Raw genomic sequence first — 17743 nt, 5'->3', positions numbered from 1 at the left:
ATGATAGAAACCAGTCAGGTTAACTTATGCAAAAGTGAGGAGGAGGAGTGGGGAGTTTCCTGGAAGGTTCTCAAGAGTTCACAAAAGTTGTAAGAGGTTGGCTGGTCAGCCTTGGAAGACACACCAGCAGGCAACTAGTTACCCCTGAAACACAACCTCTGCCTTCTAGTAAGAATCGTCTATCCAGGATGTCACTGGCACCGTTGTAGGGCACACCACTCTGGACACCACCATGGCAGATTCCAACGCAGATACAGCTACAGCTACAGCTACAGCTACCATGAAGGAACTCGACCCTCTTTTTGTCCTTCTGCCACCTGCACTTCATTCAGTGTCCTGGGAGAGCCCAACTGCAGGCCTGACTGCAGGATGCCAGGGGCCAGGGCAGGGAGAACAGCCTCCCTACAATGTGCTGCCAGCTTCACCAATGTGAGTGCCTTTGGACACAGGCATCTATCTGAGTATAAAGAAGGACGAGGAATCCAATTAAATAGTGTGATGGCCTCAAGGATTTTAATATTTGATTGAATCTTGGAGGCATTGATTAGATATCACTTTCAGTCTCAATTTTTATCAGACTTAAGAGTGCTAAGAGCTGCTAGTGGGTTTTTGAGCTTTAAGGTCCCAGAGGAAGCAAGAGCCATGGTTGATTATGTCAGGATCCTTGAAACATTATCAAGGAATATCAACACATCTTGTTAAAAACTCAATAGCAACAAAATTATGCTATTCCTAGATCTCCACTTTTAAAATAATAAAGATTCATAGTTCCTTTTTAACACTCTCGCAATTTTTAGACACATAGATTAACTTCTAGTAAAATGAAACATTAAAATAACATACAGCATAACATATAGAATACGAGAATGAGTCAAAAGATGTGAAAACCCTGCGAATTCTGCACCAATAACTTAATATGTGCACTGGCTCCTCACAATATGGGTGAATTCTTTCTCCTAGGATTTTTTTGTACCTCTGTACAATGTTAAAAATGAAATCTCTTTCTCCACCAATACTTTTACCCTAAATTAGATCTGTACTAAATTCTAAGATCCTATTCTTGCATAATTTATCAAAGTCACTCCTATGGTGGTGATATTGCTATTGTTTTGTGATGATATACTGTAGAAAAGGCCATTATCAAGGAATGACATTCTGTGAACAATGAATACAGTAGCAGTCTGTTAATGCATCACCATTGATTTATTGAATACATTTCTCTTTGGGTCCTCAAAGGCCTTTGTGAATTCACTCTGTACATCAGGACAAATAACAGCATACGCCCTGCAGAGGCAGGATACGGTTCACCTCCTGCTTTGCTCTCCGCAGGAGCGTTTCCGGTTCCACCCCGACGCTGTGGGCCAGACCGTGGGATGGGCCAATGTGATGAAAACAGCATCAAGTCAGTGACGACTCGTTCTCACTTGGAACAAGGAATTATTTCCGCAGTTTTCACAACAACGTGGGAAGAGCTACAAGGGTATGAGTTCCTCCTACATCAAATGGAGTCTGTGCCAGTCAGGCAGAAGGCGCGGCATCTATTATTCACTGATGAAAGAAGAAAGTCAAACTTCGACCATTCGTTTCAGTAAGGCAGACCCAATACTTTGCTAACTCTTTTGGTCTCCTTTTGGCTGAAACATATTTAAAAGAAATATAGACCACTTGGAAAGCGCCTTTATTGTTAAGGTGACAGGAACTACAGAGCGGTCACCTTTTCTGTAAAAAGGTCAGACAGAGAAAAGAAATACAACACATGTCAATAAAAATTTGCAGAGCACCCAAGACCAGCAAACCTTATGTCAGTTGCTAAGGAGGAAATAAATATTGAAATTAACATTAAAATGCATTTTTTGGTTATTTAGATTTCAAAACAGCTGTGAGAACAACGGCTGAGTACCCGCCCATGAGGGTATTTCAGGCCAATGAGATTTACTCCCTGCGCGCTTGGAGAGGTAGAAAAGAAAAAGATGTTACAAACTCACTGATGTAGAAAACAGAGAATCATCATCTGCTTCAGGAATCATCAGGTCCAGGGGAAAATGACAACATGCTTTTTTTGTTTTCTTAAATCACCAAACAAATGTATTTTATTAGCAACAGCAACCTTGGCTGTGGGCATTTCTGAGGAATTAATGAGCAATTGACATTTACAGCCCAAGGCAAAATTCTTCCGATCTTTCAGAAATCCCCAGGAAATGCCCTAGGCGGGCCTTGATCATGATTGCTCAATTATTACTACTTCTCTACTGGGGAAGATGCTTTCCGTGTTCACTAATACTCCATGGTTCCTCCCCTGCCTGTTGCAGGCACAAGGAGGATTGTACTTCTTAGCTTTCTTGCAACTAGTTGGGGCCCTTTTTTTTTTTTTTTTTTTTGGCTAATGACATGGAAATAGAAATGTCATGATCATTTCTGGAGTGAATTAGTGACAGGTCTGAGCACAAGTCTCCAGTCATCCTTGTGATTCGCCAGAGCTACTGCTGAGCTGGAGATAGTGGAGCCACAAGATCAAAGCAAGCTGGATCCCTGAGTCCTCACATGGACCTGCCGTGGACTCTGTATAGGTGAGAAATGAACCCAGGCTGTGCTAAACCACTGAGATTACCGAGTTGTTTGCAACAGCGGCACAACCAAGCCCATCAATTACTCCAAGTCTGAATTAAAAATATATCATTCCAATACAAAATATTTATGTAGCCTCATTGGTTTCTCTTCAGAGTAGGCTGCAACATCCTCTTTCATGGATGCAAGTAGGCTTGGCACTTCAAGAGCCAAGGTTTTTGAATGGAGATCTCATTCTGTTGCCCAGGCAGGTGTGCAGTAGTGTGATTATAGCTCACCACAACCTCAAACTCCTGGGCTCAAGTGATCCTCTTGCCTTAGCCTCCCAAGTAGTTGAGCCTACAGGATCATATCACCATGCTTAGCTAATTTTTAATATTTTTTGCAGAGACAGATCGTTGCTTTGTTTCCCAGGCTGGTCTCAAACTTTTAGCTTTGAGTAATCCTCTTGCCCCAGCCTCCCAAAGTGCTGGGGACCAGAGGTGTTACCACCATGTCTAGTCAAAAGCCAATTTTTGAGGCAGGGTCAGGTGGAAAAGATATCCAACCCAAATACAGGCAGATACCAAGCTCACTAAACAACTGGTGAACTCAACTGCAAGTTAAATATTTGTATTGTCAGAATTTTTCAGAGAGTAAAGAACACAAAAGACTTCTAAGTGTTACCAGAGGCAAGTCACTTAGTCCTCTAAGACTCAGCTTCATTATCTGTAAAGTAAAAATGCTCCGATGGCCTGGTGAAGCCGTGCTGCTGCTGCCTGTGTCCTCTCCAGCCGTACAGTGCAGGCAGGCCAACTTCCTACGCCCGGCATCTCTATCTCTTTGCCTAGCAGCTTTCTCTCTCTGGTGGCTGGAGTCTGCTCTGCCTTCTTCCACAATGACCAGATGTTCCAGAGAATTAGAATCCCCAATGTGCAGCATCGAACAAAGGTGACTACTGGGAGTTGGAGTAGAAGGCCCAGGTCCCTCCTTCATCCCTGACGTGGGATAACTGTACAGTCTGTGTTTCACACCAGCTCCCTTTGCTCCTGATTGGCCGAGCTGCAGGTCTCTGCGGGGCCACCATGCCTGATAACCTCCGATCTGCTGCCTTCCCTTCCCTGTGGCATGGCATCTCCTCCCAGGATTACCTCCTAGATAAACTCCTTGCACTGAAATCCTTTTCCCACATGATGCCTCTGAGACCATCGAAACTCAGAACTCCACTTAGGAGTAAGTGGGAGAATTCATGACAAAACAACAGCAGAATGCATACTTTTCTCCCACAGCTCCAGAAAGTGCTAAATAAGTGTTAGCATGTGTCATCACCATTGTTATTTATTTTGAACTTTGGAAGGAAACAAGAGAAGGGAAAGGCTTCAATGGAATTGTACAACTAATGCAGCTTGGCATGGCGGCGCCATGGGAAATAAAGTAGGTCAGGAATTAACTAAATAATTAAGCAACATCTATCCTATTTATTGAATGATATGGTAATTGATACCACAGCGTTTACCAACTTAGGAGAGAAAAGAGACGCACACGAAATTCTCCCTCATCTTCAAGAGGGAGGAGGGCAGGGCTGGGAGCCTCAGCCAGGTGGTACAGGCCTGAGGACAGGGCCGACTTCATAGGACAAAGCCATGGTGGGTTCTTAGTAAGTAAACATGTGTACCAAAAGCACAGGGATAATAATGTACATTCAACAGAAAACAGAGTGAGGAAATCATCAGAGAGGGCTGCACTGCGTTCTCTGTGGCATATGATGAGTGTGCGTCATAGCTGGCTTCAGACGCCACAGCCCATGCAGCCCATCCCCAAGTTACGGACCTCAAGGAACTCTGCGGCCACTGGGCGTCGGCCGGTTTACAGACGTTATTCCCAAAGCAGCCAGCCTTGAGTCACTGCCAGTGCACTTACAGCACTTGCTCAAAACCAGCCACTAGGGGCGGCCACGGCCAGTAGGGAAGCCGTGCAGACCCACAGCCCTCGTGTTGTGGATACCCCTCATTCCCGAATTACCAGAACAGCCTTAGGTATGGGCGAGTTTAGGCTCAGGTGCACCTGACCCCTTCCCCATTGCCCCCAGGGGCTATTGGCAGAGATGGGGTAGGGGGAGGGGAGAGGAAACACTGGGAGGTCAAGGGTCAAAGAAGATCACCTTCCTATCTCCTTCCCCATTTGCCCAGCACCACTCTGGAGTGACAGCACTTACGGTGAGAAGGGGATAAGCTTCCACCTCCCCTAGTCCCAGGCCTTAAAGCCCAGGCCCGCTCTGTAGCAAAGAGGGCCCCACCAGCTAATCTGTAATTCGGTAATGACTCACACTGGGGAGCCACCTCGTCCTTCACAAGTTGGAAGGAGCCACACCACAGGTGCATCTATTCATGGAGATCTAACCACGCTTGCTTCATGGGCTCTGCCCACAGCACTGGTTCCTGGGAGCTGCAGCTGGTCCCCCAACTGGCCTGTGTCCTGCCCCGGTGGGGCTTGCCCTCAGCCTCCAGTGAGTGTGTTCCCAGCACCTAGAACAAGCCTGGCACACAATACGTGCTCAAAGATGGAGGATGCAAAGGATGCTAAATAACAATAAAGTTAGGCCAGGTGCCTAATCTCCCTGAGACTCGGTGTCCTCATCTGAGCAACGACGCTAACTGCTCTCACTGAGTAAAGTAGTTGTGAGGAGGTAGAAAGAGGCAAACGTCAGATACCTGGCACGCAGTGATGCTCACAAACCAACAGCACCAAACAACAAAGCACAACCTCCTGCGCATTGAGTTCAAACCCATGGAACTCCTTTTATGTGCCAGGCACAAGGATTTCAAATGCCAGAGGCCCTCACTGGGCCTCAGTCTTGTGGGACATGAAATAATGCACAGCCACGAGAGCGCTACAAGGAAAGAAAGGTGGCTGGGTGCAGTGGCTCATGCCTGTAATCCCAGTGCTTTCAGAGGCTGAACTGAGAGGATTGCTTCAGCCCAGAAGGTCAAGCCTGCAGCAAACTATGATTCTGCAACTGCTCTCCAGCCTGGGTGACAAAGCAAGACCCTGTCTCAAAAAAAAAAAAAAAAAAAAAAAAAAATTCACTTAGAATGAGACTGTGTAAAGTTTGTAAAGTTTTAAATATCTTGTTAAGAGGGTTGGACTTTGGACTTTCATCCTCTGGCAATGAGAAACAACTAAAGATTATTTTTAAGTGTGGTGACTTCATCGTATTGATGTTTTAAAAGTAGGAATATTGAGGCCATGTGGAGGCTTGAGTGAAGGAGAAAATGCTGGAGACAGAACAATTAAGATATCAAGTCATTTAGGCCAAAATGATGAGACTAGAACTAGGGCAAGAGGAACGGAGGAAGGACTGGATTCAAGAACCAGCGTGGAGGAAGAGTGATGATCCCTCCGCTAGACAATGGGAGGGAGGGAGGGAGGGAGAGAGGGAGGTCCAGAGGATGACTCTGGGTTTCTGGTTCTGTCTTCATGGCACAGTTTTGATTTCTTAGAACAGAGGTCAAAGGCCTGCCTCGTCTGGGGTCTAGGACTATTTAAGCTCAAAGTCTTCTGTTTGTCCCCATGTGCCCTGGTTACTGGATGAATTTCTGGAACTTGTTTTGGCAATGACATGATTTTTTAGGGGTCTCAAATAATGAAGGGCTGCACACATACACACACCTGCGTGTGCACACACACAGACGCACACACAGCTGGATTCACATGCAGCAGACAGGTTCCTATGACTGCCACAAGCACTTAGCCATTCAGACACGCTCCTCCCTTAAGACTTATCAAGGAGATCAATCTTGTCTTTATAAATTCTATCGAGACAGAGCAAAGGGCTATATACAAGGCCTGGAGCTTTTAAGAAGTCTCTTTTCTCCCCAATAAATCCTAGGAGAACCCCGATGTAGAAAACAAAGGAAAGCAGGCTTCTCTGGTCGAAGCCTGTGTGTCCTGTGGGTCCTGTCCACTGGCAGCCCTGAGAATCTCCTGCTTCACCCTCAGAAGACCTTTAGGCACCTCCCTGGAACCCCTGGGCTCTGTAGACACCAGTAGAAAACCTCTGAGCTCCATAAACTGCACCAGTAACTCAGTGCGGCAATTCCTATGTTCCAATTTCTTATGAGGATCACATCTGGGTGGCCCTTCCAGCCAACACTTCTACTGATCTATGGAAACGGGGCAAACGTTCCATTACCTAAATTACATTTGAAGGGGAAAAAAGCCGGAACAATCTCTTAGGTACGCATGACTAAATTGTTTTCTGCGTCAATACAGTACCTCAGAGGAAGCAGAGAATATCTAAATTATAGAATTTTTTATAACTCAGTTTCCATTTTAACCGGTCAAACGAATTGCTAACAAAGTGGTTTCCAGGAGAGACCCTGCCAAGTCTGCTTTAATTAAAAAAAAAAAAAAAAAAAGAAGGCTCATTTGTAAATAGTGACATTAGTGGGACCTAAGTCCTTAAAAACAGTTTGTTCGTGGAAGGAGGTGAAACACGCTCCAACAATGCTATTTACATTCTACACTTTACACTTCTCTCAAAGATGGTGCAAGAGTAAATTTCATCCCAGGCCAGGTCAGATCATCATACATTCTAAATGAGTAGAATCCAAATGGAGGTATTTACTGAGTCCAAACACAAATTCTAGAAGGAAAGAATTAGTGTTTGGGGTCAGGTGATAAAAGAGAGAAGAATGAGCAAAGCCCTTGAAGAGAAAGAGGGGCCTCCCGCATCAGGGTCTCCTGGCTTACAGGGCATTGACTTTGACTGCCCGTCCGAGGTCGCCCTCCCTGCAGTGTTCTGAGGAGTGAAAGCGTTTCAGGTGGGCCTCTACAGCCACCCCCACCTGGTGATATGGTGTGGCTGTGTCCCCACCCAAATCTCATCTTGAATTGTAGCTCCCATAATTCCCCCATGTTGTGGGAGGGACCTGGTGGGAGATAACTGCATCATGGAGCAGTTTTCCCCATACTGTTCTCGTGGTACTGAATAAGTCTCACAAGATCTGATGATTTTATTAGAGTTTCTCCTTTCATTTGGCTCTCATTTCTCTCTTGTCTGCCACCATGTAAGACACGCCTTTCGCCTTCCACCATGATTGTGAGGCCTCCCCAGCCACATGGAACTGTGAGTCCATTAAACCTCTTTTTCTTTATAAATGACCCAGTCTCGGGAATGTCTTTATCAGCAGTGTGAAAATGGACTAATACAGCTGGTAATTCAGGAGCCTCCCAGAAGCAGAACTCCAAGCTTCCATAGCCCATCCTTCAATGTGAAGGGAAGCTGTAACATGAACCACATGAGAGAAAGCAAATCTAATGCATTTTTAAAGACATACAAAGAAGAACCATTTATAGGAACCATTCTGGTGTGAGGGCTCACTTTAGAATGTTTGTGTGTTTTCCTGTTGGTGGGAATGTAAATTAGTTCAACCATTGTGGAAGACAGTGCGGTAATTTCTGAAAGATCTAGAAGCAGAAATACCATTTGACCCAGCAATCACATTATATACCCAAATGAATATAAATCATGCTGTTATAAAGATGTATGCACGCATCTCTTCACTGCAGCACTAGTCACAATAGCAAAGACATGGAATGAACCCAAATGTCTATCAACAATAGAATGGATAAAGAAAATGTGGTATATATATACCATGGAATATTATGCAGCCATAAAAAGGAATGAGATCACGTCCTTTGCAGGGACATAGAAGGAGCTGGAAGACATCGTATTCAGAAAACTAACGCAGGAACAGAAAATGAAACACCGCATGTTCTCACTTATAAGTGGGAGCTGAACGACGAGAACACGTGGACACATGGTGGGGGAACAACACACACTGGGGGGTCTGTTGCGTGGGTGAGGGAAGGAGAGCATAAAAAAGAATAGCTAATGGATGCTGGGCTTAATACCTAGGTGGTGGGTTGATCTGTGCAGCAAACCACCATGGCACATGTTCACCAAGGTAACAAACCTGTACCTCCTAAACATGCCTGGAACTTAAAATAAAAGTTGAAGAAAATAAATAAAAAATAAAGATTAAAAAAAGAGAATGTGTGTTTTCATCAAATCTCATTAAAATCCTGTCTACCAGAGATGAAGGTCTCTCTTTTCTTTTGTTCTCAAGGGTGAATGGGCAGCTAGTTACTCATTTCTTTCCCCCATTCCCAGGAACCTCATGTGTATTTGAAGTCTGAACTTGAGGCCTCCCTCAGCCTTTCCTTCACCAGGGTAAGTGACCCATGCTCCATAAAGATTTTCTAACAAGTGCTGCCTTCCACTGTCAGATCACAGTTCATAACTACAGCCGGCAAAGCTGTGGGAGCCACAGCCTCTGGAGCCCCGGGAGCAGATCTCAGCCCATCTGGTTTGTCTTTCAGTGAAGGTTGGGTCAGCTCCACCACCTCGACCTGGGGAATGTGTTTTTGGGAAAACCAAGTAAGAGGGGGAGGGGATGGTACAGCAGCGCTCAGCCCTCTGGGATTTAGTTCAGGTGCGTTTGAGCTGAAAGGATTTTTGTTTTTCACCTGTCTGCATGTTCTTGAAAAAAAAAAAAAAAGACGAGGGCATTGTTTTAAAATGTCACCATGCATCTGTGCATCACTGCACTTGTATTTTGATCTTGGCAGCCCTCCAGAGAGGCGCTGGCGTTCACGCCGGGGGTGCTGAGCTCCTGCTGCTTGGGCTGTCCATGGCCTGCGCCCTGCACTGGTCCTTGCTGTGTTGTCCCACGGCTTATCAGGGCTTGGGCCCTCCTCACCTGTTGACCTGCTGCAGCTCATTCCTGAATTTCTCAATCACCGCTTGGTACGGCTGGTCTGCAACCTCAACCAGCTGTTCGGGATTTATTTCTAATAGAGCTAATGTTTTAAAATCATTTTTGTCAGCAATGGAGACCTGCCTGACCATCTTGAAGTCGCGGAATGCATCCCTCTCCCTGAGGAGTGCGGCGAGCACTGTTCATTAAAGATCCTTTCATAATGACATCCTTACTATCAAAGGGCACAGAGATGATTGACCTTGGCATCCAGGATTAAGGCGGCATTATTTTTCTTGATTACCAGCAGCAGAATAGAAGGGAAATTATAAAGCCATTGAGAGGATTAATACAGCCTTGATCTCTCTCTCCTGGCTCTTTATCTCAAGTGATTAAAATTCTGCAGGAAAAAAAAAAATGGTCATGTAGCATACGCCGGCTGCCACAGACAGATATGGTATCAGCTCCATGCATCAGCTTGCTGTGACAGCCGCGCAAAGGTTAATTATGCATGCTGTATATAGTTTTAATCACTTTAATCAGAGCACGGTTCCGCTACAGCCCAGGCTATAACTTCTCTACAAGCAGGGGAAGTACTTCAGGCATGGCAGTGTTTGTGTAGGGGAAGAAAAGAGAAGAAAAATGGTACATTAACCACAAAAAGAAAGATAATGCAAAAGCTATTGACTGAACAACAAGATTAAGCCGGGTGTCCATCCTGGACACGCAGCGAATGGCTAAGTGAAGCTGAGTACCAGGAGTGTGGCTGCCTGCCAGGAGCCAGTACAGATTCAGAACCTTCTCTGCCAAGGTTTTGAAGTACAGCCTGGCCCCTTGGAAAGGGCGTGGGGTCCAGGAGTTACGGTGCTGCAGTCTCTGCCTCCAGTGAGTTCTGAGGTCAGGGGCAAGTGGCTGAGCCCAGCGGCTGCAGCAAATACTTCTCACTCTCTGCAGACTTCTCAGATGCAGAGCGCCCAGTGGTTTGCCTCCACCTTTGCCTCATACCTGCAAGGGTAATACCAAATTGTGACTTGAAACCAAACCGTTTGTTTTTGACTGGTATCAAAGCATTTGGTTTTAGGCCACAGTGGTGTCATCCTAATCACACACTCTTGCAGCCGCCGTGTTTTGTCCTTCCAACTGCTTGGTTTGGCTTCACAAATACTAAGAATTTTCAGTGTTGTGGATTGTTGTAAAACTATGCAAGTTACCGCACACAGAATATTACGGATTGTCCCCCAGAGAAGTATAATCGTAAAGGTGGGGAGACCAACTGGGTACCTTCTCCCGAGAAATTACTGACTGTCAGATATAGAAGTTGTAGTCCAAGAGACTGTCACAGCAATTTTACAGTTTTCATTATGATCATCTGTATGAGCAAATGTTAATTAAAATTTTTTTAAAATCTTGACCTGAGTGGCGATGACGCAGGCTTTTACTTTGTGATTGTTCATTCAGTTATGATTTGTATACTTTTCTGTATGCACGTTAGACTTCCAATAAAAGAATTTTAAACGTCACAGGGCTACCCTGATATTAGAAGAAAAATAATGTTTCCTCTAGGAATTAAAAAAAAAGGTGATTATTTGAATATGAGAAGGTGGGTGAGAAGAAAATAGATAACAGAAACAGAGGAGACTCTTCATCTTCGAACGCTGAGTGCAGACCTAACTTTGCTCATCTACGAAGACAGAGGATTATATGAGATGATATTTAAGATTTCACCGATTCTGATAAATACAGTGGTAACAGTTGTCATGACAAGAGAACTTGGTTTGTGGTTAAAAAGTCTTTATTTATTTTTTAAACAACTGAGCTTTTCTCCTTTAATATGAAAAAAATATTGAGAAGATATCGTTTGATTTTGGGGAGAAAATGCTCTCATTTATCAAAGACTATAAAAATGTTTTATTCAAGAGCTTTTAAATGTAGAGATAGGGACATTACATATGCTTTAATGGGAGTATGTACAACTTAGAACAGCCTTTCCAAAGTGAATGTGGTGATATGTCTCATTATTTAAAATAGGCATTCCCTCTGTTCCAGCAAATTTACTTCTAGGAATATACTCTAAGGAAATAGCTGTGTATGTATTAAAAGACTTCTGTGTAAGGCAGTTCACTGCAAGTAATCTAAATTCCATTGATGGCTAAATACATTTAGAAAATCCACATCATGGCGTTCTATGAAGGCGTTATTTGCTGACATGAAAAGGTATCTCTGATAGAGTGAAAGTGGGTCATCACACATTGACTTTAGGATGACACCCCGTCTTACACGAATCTCTGTATTTTCACAGAAAAAAAAGTTTGAAAAGATATACTTTAAAAGTTAACACTGGTGAACCTGTGTGATAGGATTACAGATGATTTTCTATTTCTTTTTCAGATCCTTTGTGTATTCTCTTATTTTTAATACTTTTATAACCAAAACTAAAAGGGATAAACCATCTAAAGATTTTTCTCTGGAAAATAAAGACATGCCTCCACTAGATATAGTTCTTATTTCCAATCAATTAACTAATCCCCAGAAAGAAGTGAGTTTCCCAGCTGGGCACACTGAACTGTGGGGTGGAGAGGGAACACGGTTGTTCTCTCTTTGAGATGGGGAACATTTAACAATGTCATAGCAGCTACTTTCTGCTGAGGGCCTACTATGTGCAAGGAACCTCAGTTAGTCCCTCAGTTGATGCTCCTAACAACTCTGCAAGATGGAGATTATTGTCCTCTAGTGTGAGGAAACATAGCTCAGAGAGGCTGACTCTCCACTGCACGAACGAAACAGGAGTGAAGCTCAGCTGCCATGGGCCAGGAGGGTTTAGGGACTGAGAGACCAAGTGGCCATTCTGATGAGTTGTTTATTCATTCCGATGGATCGGGGCGGTTCCTAGTCAGAATCTGTATCCATGCCTCTCTGGTTCTGAAGCTAGAGCTTTTAACTGTGACCTTTCAACTATGCCCACGTCACCTCTGAACGTTAGAATGAAGATTTATACAAAGGAAATGTGGGAAGGGGCAGAGGGAGAGATGTTAATTATCTTAGCATAAAAGTCTTTGCTTTAAGAAAATAACAAAGTAGAATTTGTGTAAAAATAAATGGACATAATTCAATTTCACAAAAATTATTGTGGGGACCCTGAGTGAAGTCTGATAGAGCTGTGTTAAAATGCTAAGATCTGGTGAATCCAGCCCAACTAGTATCTCCTACCTTAGCTCCAGAGACTTCACATGGAAGCCTGGTCACTTATCTTGATTAAAAGTGCCACTGTGTCAAAAGAAAAGACAGTAAGTGTCCATTCCTCCCCAAAAACATCTTTCATTTGGCCACTTAAGGTCTGCTATAGTATTGTATTTTTGGTTTGGAAATATGAAATGTAATTTTCAATATCTTCAACTCTAGATATCTTATGATGTTATGAGTTCTCAATGCCTGTCTGTTTTTACATTTTAAAATTATAAAAATAATACCCAGAGGAAAAGTACTTCCCGGAACCAGTTTCTAAAAACATCTGCTCATTTTAGGAGAATGAGGACTGACAAAAAGATTTAAATATTGAATTCTTCCTGGCTTAGCTTATATTGAGGTCCTAAGAAATTGACATGATGACTCTTCCCACATCCCGTGGTGGAAGGTCCTCAAAACAGGACCTGCAGCATTGGATGTCAAAAACTTGTTTTGCAACCTTTAGCTGACCACACATTTCTACCCCAAAGAACACTGGGGAAAATGCTCCCAAAAAAGCTGGAAATTAGGAGAAACACTTTGAAGAAGGTTGCCAGGATGCTGGGAGTTTAGCCCCTACCCTATTTCACTTCAGGTCAAGCGTGAAGGGCTTCAGGAGGATGCTGGGAAAGTCTGGATGTGTCCCCGGCAATTTGGAGGGAAACAGCAGACTAGTGCCTGACTCACACCACAGAAGTTCTGGCCAGAGTACCTGCAGTGGAAGAGTGGTGGATTAGAATGACATACTTCTGCCACCTACGGGAATGGGCTACCAAGCGAAAGTTTCCCCCAGCTCATGTGAGAAACAGTGTCTTAGACTTTGCTCAAGAGAACTGACAGTAAAGTGAGAGAAAGAAGCAGCTGGAAGTGTAGCACCTGATGGTAGGAGTTAGGAAGGGAACGCCAGGACCTACCAGCTGCAGGTGGTGCAATCTGACATATTAAGGGGCCTGAAGGTGGAGATTCCCCAGGATGTAGGGGCTCAGGGGTATCCACAAAGAGTCTAACAAGAGAACAGCACCTATAACCACCTCTGCTAGTTCCAGAACGTACTGGTCAAGTCTAAACTTTCTCTCTCCTTCCTTTAGATCCCTGCCCACACCCCAGTTTTTGCCCATCTTTCCTACCCGAGTCCCTATATCTACAAACTGGGAGGGTTCAGTGGAACCCATAGAGTTGGGAGAGATGGAGAAGAAGCTGAAGTGGGGATAAAGAGGGGTCGCCTACCATAGCCCCTTTCCCACTGCAGAGAGCCAGCTTGACACACGACTGCATAGGAGAGGGAAAAACTTGCTCCAAGAGCATTTCCTCTATGCTCCAAACAGTTTAATTTCTGACCTGGGGATTAGCTTTGGTATTAAAGGAACTGAAGAACGATTTGGTTTCCTGAGAGTGACTTGAAAGGTAAGTGGCAGAAATTGGCTACAGCAAACTTGTGCTTTTAGCTCCTAGAGGTAGAGAGCTGGAAAGAACATTGCTCCCACTCTTACCACAGGAAAAACGCTGGACGAAGTGCAGGCTAATGACTTTTCTTGAATCTGTCAGAGAATCAAGGCTGCAAGGTAAAAAACTAACTCAAAACCTAGAAAAATCCAGAAAAAGATAGACATTTCCAGGGAGAAACAGACCCAACCATTTGCTTATCTGGGACAGACACCTTGAACTCAGTATAAGCCCATAGGAAGATTCAACTAGAAGTTTGAATAAACTGCCTAAGGCCAAGTATGGGCTACTGAGCGTATGTAAAGCCCAAGGGACCGTGCCATAAAGGGGTTAAGAGCCTAGAGTAGGATTTTTCTCCAGGAACCCTAAAGGGTTATCTCGGGGCAGCTCACTGAGAAACCTAAGACAGCTTCCCCCACTCGGTCCTAGATGCTGGGGAGAACAGGCACCTCTGCTAAAACTCTCCTCAGATGTATCTCCCCCATGTTCCCGTAAGAACAAAAGCTTTAATCTATAGGGTGAAGGACAAAAAACTAAAGCTTTAAGGCACTGCTAGAATCTTACTGTGGTCAGAAGGAAATGGTAGCTACCACCAAACTCTGCACACACTCATCACCCCTATCTTCCCTAAGGAATGAAAGCCTTACTATGCAGGAGAAAGAGCAAAGAACAAAACAAAACAAAAACTGTAGCATGAGGGCAGGGGTGGGATCGCACTGCAGATAAGGAACGGGCATGGAGAAGGAGTTCTACCCCTGGAAGGGAGGCAGGAATATATGCTAGGCCCAGCATGACAGGTCAAGAAGGAGCAGGAGCACTTGTCAGGACTACAGCCTCAGGCCCCAGGTTCACAGGGACCTGCCTAAGCCTGAGGCTTAATCAGAACAGAAAAGAATGCCCTCAATGCCTGCACACAGATGACCTGCACACACTCAAAAGCACTAAGCAAACATAATTGAAGGATATAGCAGGGGAGCTGCAAGGAGCAGATTCCCTCATGGGACCAGTGCAAAGAGAAGACTCAAAGTCAAGTCAGGGAAACTCAAAAGACAAATGGGGAGCAGACACTGAGACAAGTCTGAAAAATTATCCCACGCTATGAACACATATCACTGGAGAAACTGAAGCCTCGAGTAGAATGCGGGTAACCATAGCAATGATAAACTTTAAACCTAGCCAGATCTCTGACCAAATGAACAAAAACCCTCATATTAATGGCCCAGTGGGAAAAAAGCATGCTCATCTCCAAGCACACAAAATATTGACCTCAGTGTCTACTGTCCTATACGATATATCAGGCTTTCAACAGCAACAAAACTATTATGAGGCATATGAAAAAAAGCAAGGAAAAATACTCCATGAAGAGACAAAACAATCATCAGAAGCAGACTCAGACATGACATGGATCTTGGACCTATCAGACAAAGAATTCAAAACAACTATAGCTAATATGTTAAAGGCTCTAATGGTAAATAACATATAGGATCAGAAGGGTAATTTCACACAAAAATGGAAACTATAAAAATAATTAAGTGAAAAAAGAATTGAATGGAAATGATAGAAATCAGAAATGATAGAAATACTAAATACTGTTGTATTTAGATAAAAAATGCTTTTGATGGGCTCATGAGCAGACTTGAAAAGACCAAGAAAAGAATATTGAACTTGAAGACGGGTCAACAGAAATTACTCAAACTGAAATGCAAATAGAAAAAAAGGGCAGATAAAACTAAACGGAGCATGCAACCACTGCGGAAGAATATCAAACAGCCTAACATACACATAATTGGAATTCTAAAATCAGAAAGAAAACAGAAGGGACAGAAGAAATGGCTGAAAAAATAATGGGCTAGGATTTTCCAAAATGAGTGACAGACACCAAACCATCAAAGCTTAGAGAACATCAAGCAGCAAAACAAAACAAAACACAAACTCTACATCTAGTTATCATATTCAAACTACTGAAAAAGAAGGGACAAATAAAAAAATATTTAAGGAAGCCAGAGGAAAAAATGACATACTGCCTACAGAGGAGCAAGATAAGAAATAAAGCAGACTTCTTGGCAGAAATCATGCAAACAAGAAAACAGTGGAAATATATCACATGTTGAAAGAAAAACATCTCAATACAGGATTCTATACCCAGTAAAAATATCCTCCAAAAGTGAGGGAGAAAGGAAGACTTTTCAGACAAAAACAAATCTCACGGAATTTACTGCCAGTGGACATACTCTTTATGAAGCATTAAAGAAAATTCTTCAGGCAAAAGGAGTATGATATAGGTCAGAGACTGGGATAAATACAAAGACATGAAAAGCATCATAAATGGAATAAATGAAGGAAAATTAAAATTGTTTTATTTATTTTTAAGTTCTCTAAAAGGTTACTGACTGGTTAAAGCCGTAATAGCAAAAATATCTGGTGTGTTGATAGTATATGTAAAAGTAAAATGTATGACAATAATAGAAGGAATGGGAGAGGGGAATTTGAAATATACTGTTATAAGGTCCTTATACTACATGTGAAGCAGTATAGCATTATGTGGAGGTAGATTCAGATTTTTAAACATATACTGCAAACTCTATAGCATCCATGATGAAAATTTTCAGAAAAACGGTATTAAATCAGTGAAACCAAATGCTACTTTTTGAAAATTTCAATAAAAATAATAAATGTCTAGGCAGGCTAATTAAGAAAAAAGAGAAGGCACAACTACAATATTCAAGTGAAATATGTTATCACCGCTGATAAAATATTTATAGGTATATATATAATACCAAAAACAATCCTATGACCATAAATTCAACAACTTAGATGACATGAACTAATTCCTTGGGGGAAAAAAGCTACAAAAACTCACTTAAGAAGAAAAACACAACCTGAATAGTCTTATATGTATTAACAAAATTGTATTTATAGTTGAAACCTTTAAAAACAAAATAAAATAAAACTCCAGACTCAGTATCACTAGTTAAATCTTCTGAACATAACAACTCTATACAATATCTTACAGAAAATAAAAGAGAAGGGAATACTTCTCAACTCATTTTATGAGACTAGCATTTACCCTAATACCAAAGCTAGATAAGCACATCACAAGCAAAGGTAACTATCGATGAATAACTCTAATGAATACAGAATATAAACATTCTCACCAAAATGTTAGTAAATTGAATCCAGAAATACGTAAAAGTATACAAAAGAATAATATATTATTACCAATTGGGATTCATCCAAGGATTGTAAGGTAAGTTCACCAATCTATTTAATTCACCAAATTAACAGACTAAATAAGAAAAACAAAAACAAATGATCATCTCAGTAGATGCAAGAAAAGATTTGACAAAGTTCATAATAAAAACTCACAGAAAATGAGAAATTGAAGGGAACTTCCTTAACCAAATATGAGACATCCACAAAATACATAGAGCTAACATCAGATTTAATGGTAAATGATAAAGGCTTTTTCCCTTAAATCAGGAATAAGGCCGGGCGCGGTGGCTCAAGCCTGTAATCCCAGCACTTTGGGAGGCCGAGACGGGCGGATCACGAGGTCAGGAGATCGAGATCATCCTGGCTAACCCGGTGAAACCCCGCCTCTACTAAAAAATACAAAAACCTAGCTGGGCGAGGTGGCGGGTGCCTGTAGTCCCAGCTACTCGGGAGGCTGAGGCAGGAGAATGGCAGGAACCCGGGAGGCGGAGCTTGCAGTGAGCTGAGATCACGCCACTGCACTCCAGCCTGGGCGACAGAGCGAGACTCCGTCTCAAAAA

This window comes from Theropithecus gelada, chromosome 3 (assembly GCF_003255815.1).
Source record: "Theropithecus gelada isolate Dixy chromosome 3, Tgel_1.0, whole genome shotgun sequence".
Classification (NCBI taxonomy): Eukaryota; Metazoa; Chordata; class Mammalia; order Primates; family Cercopithecidae; genus Theropithecus; species Theropithecus gelada.
This window is presented reverse-complemented; position numbering follows the sequence as displayed.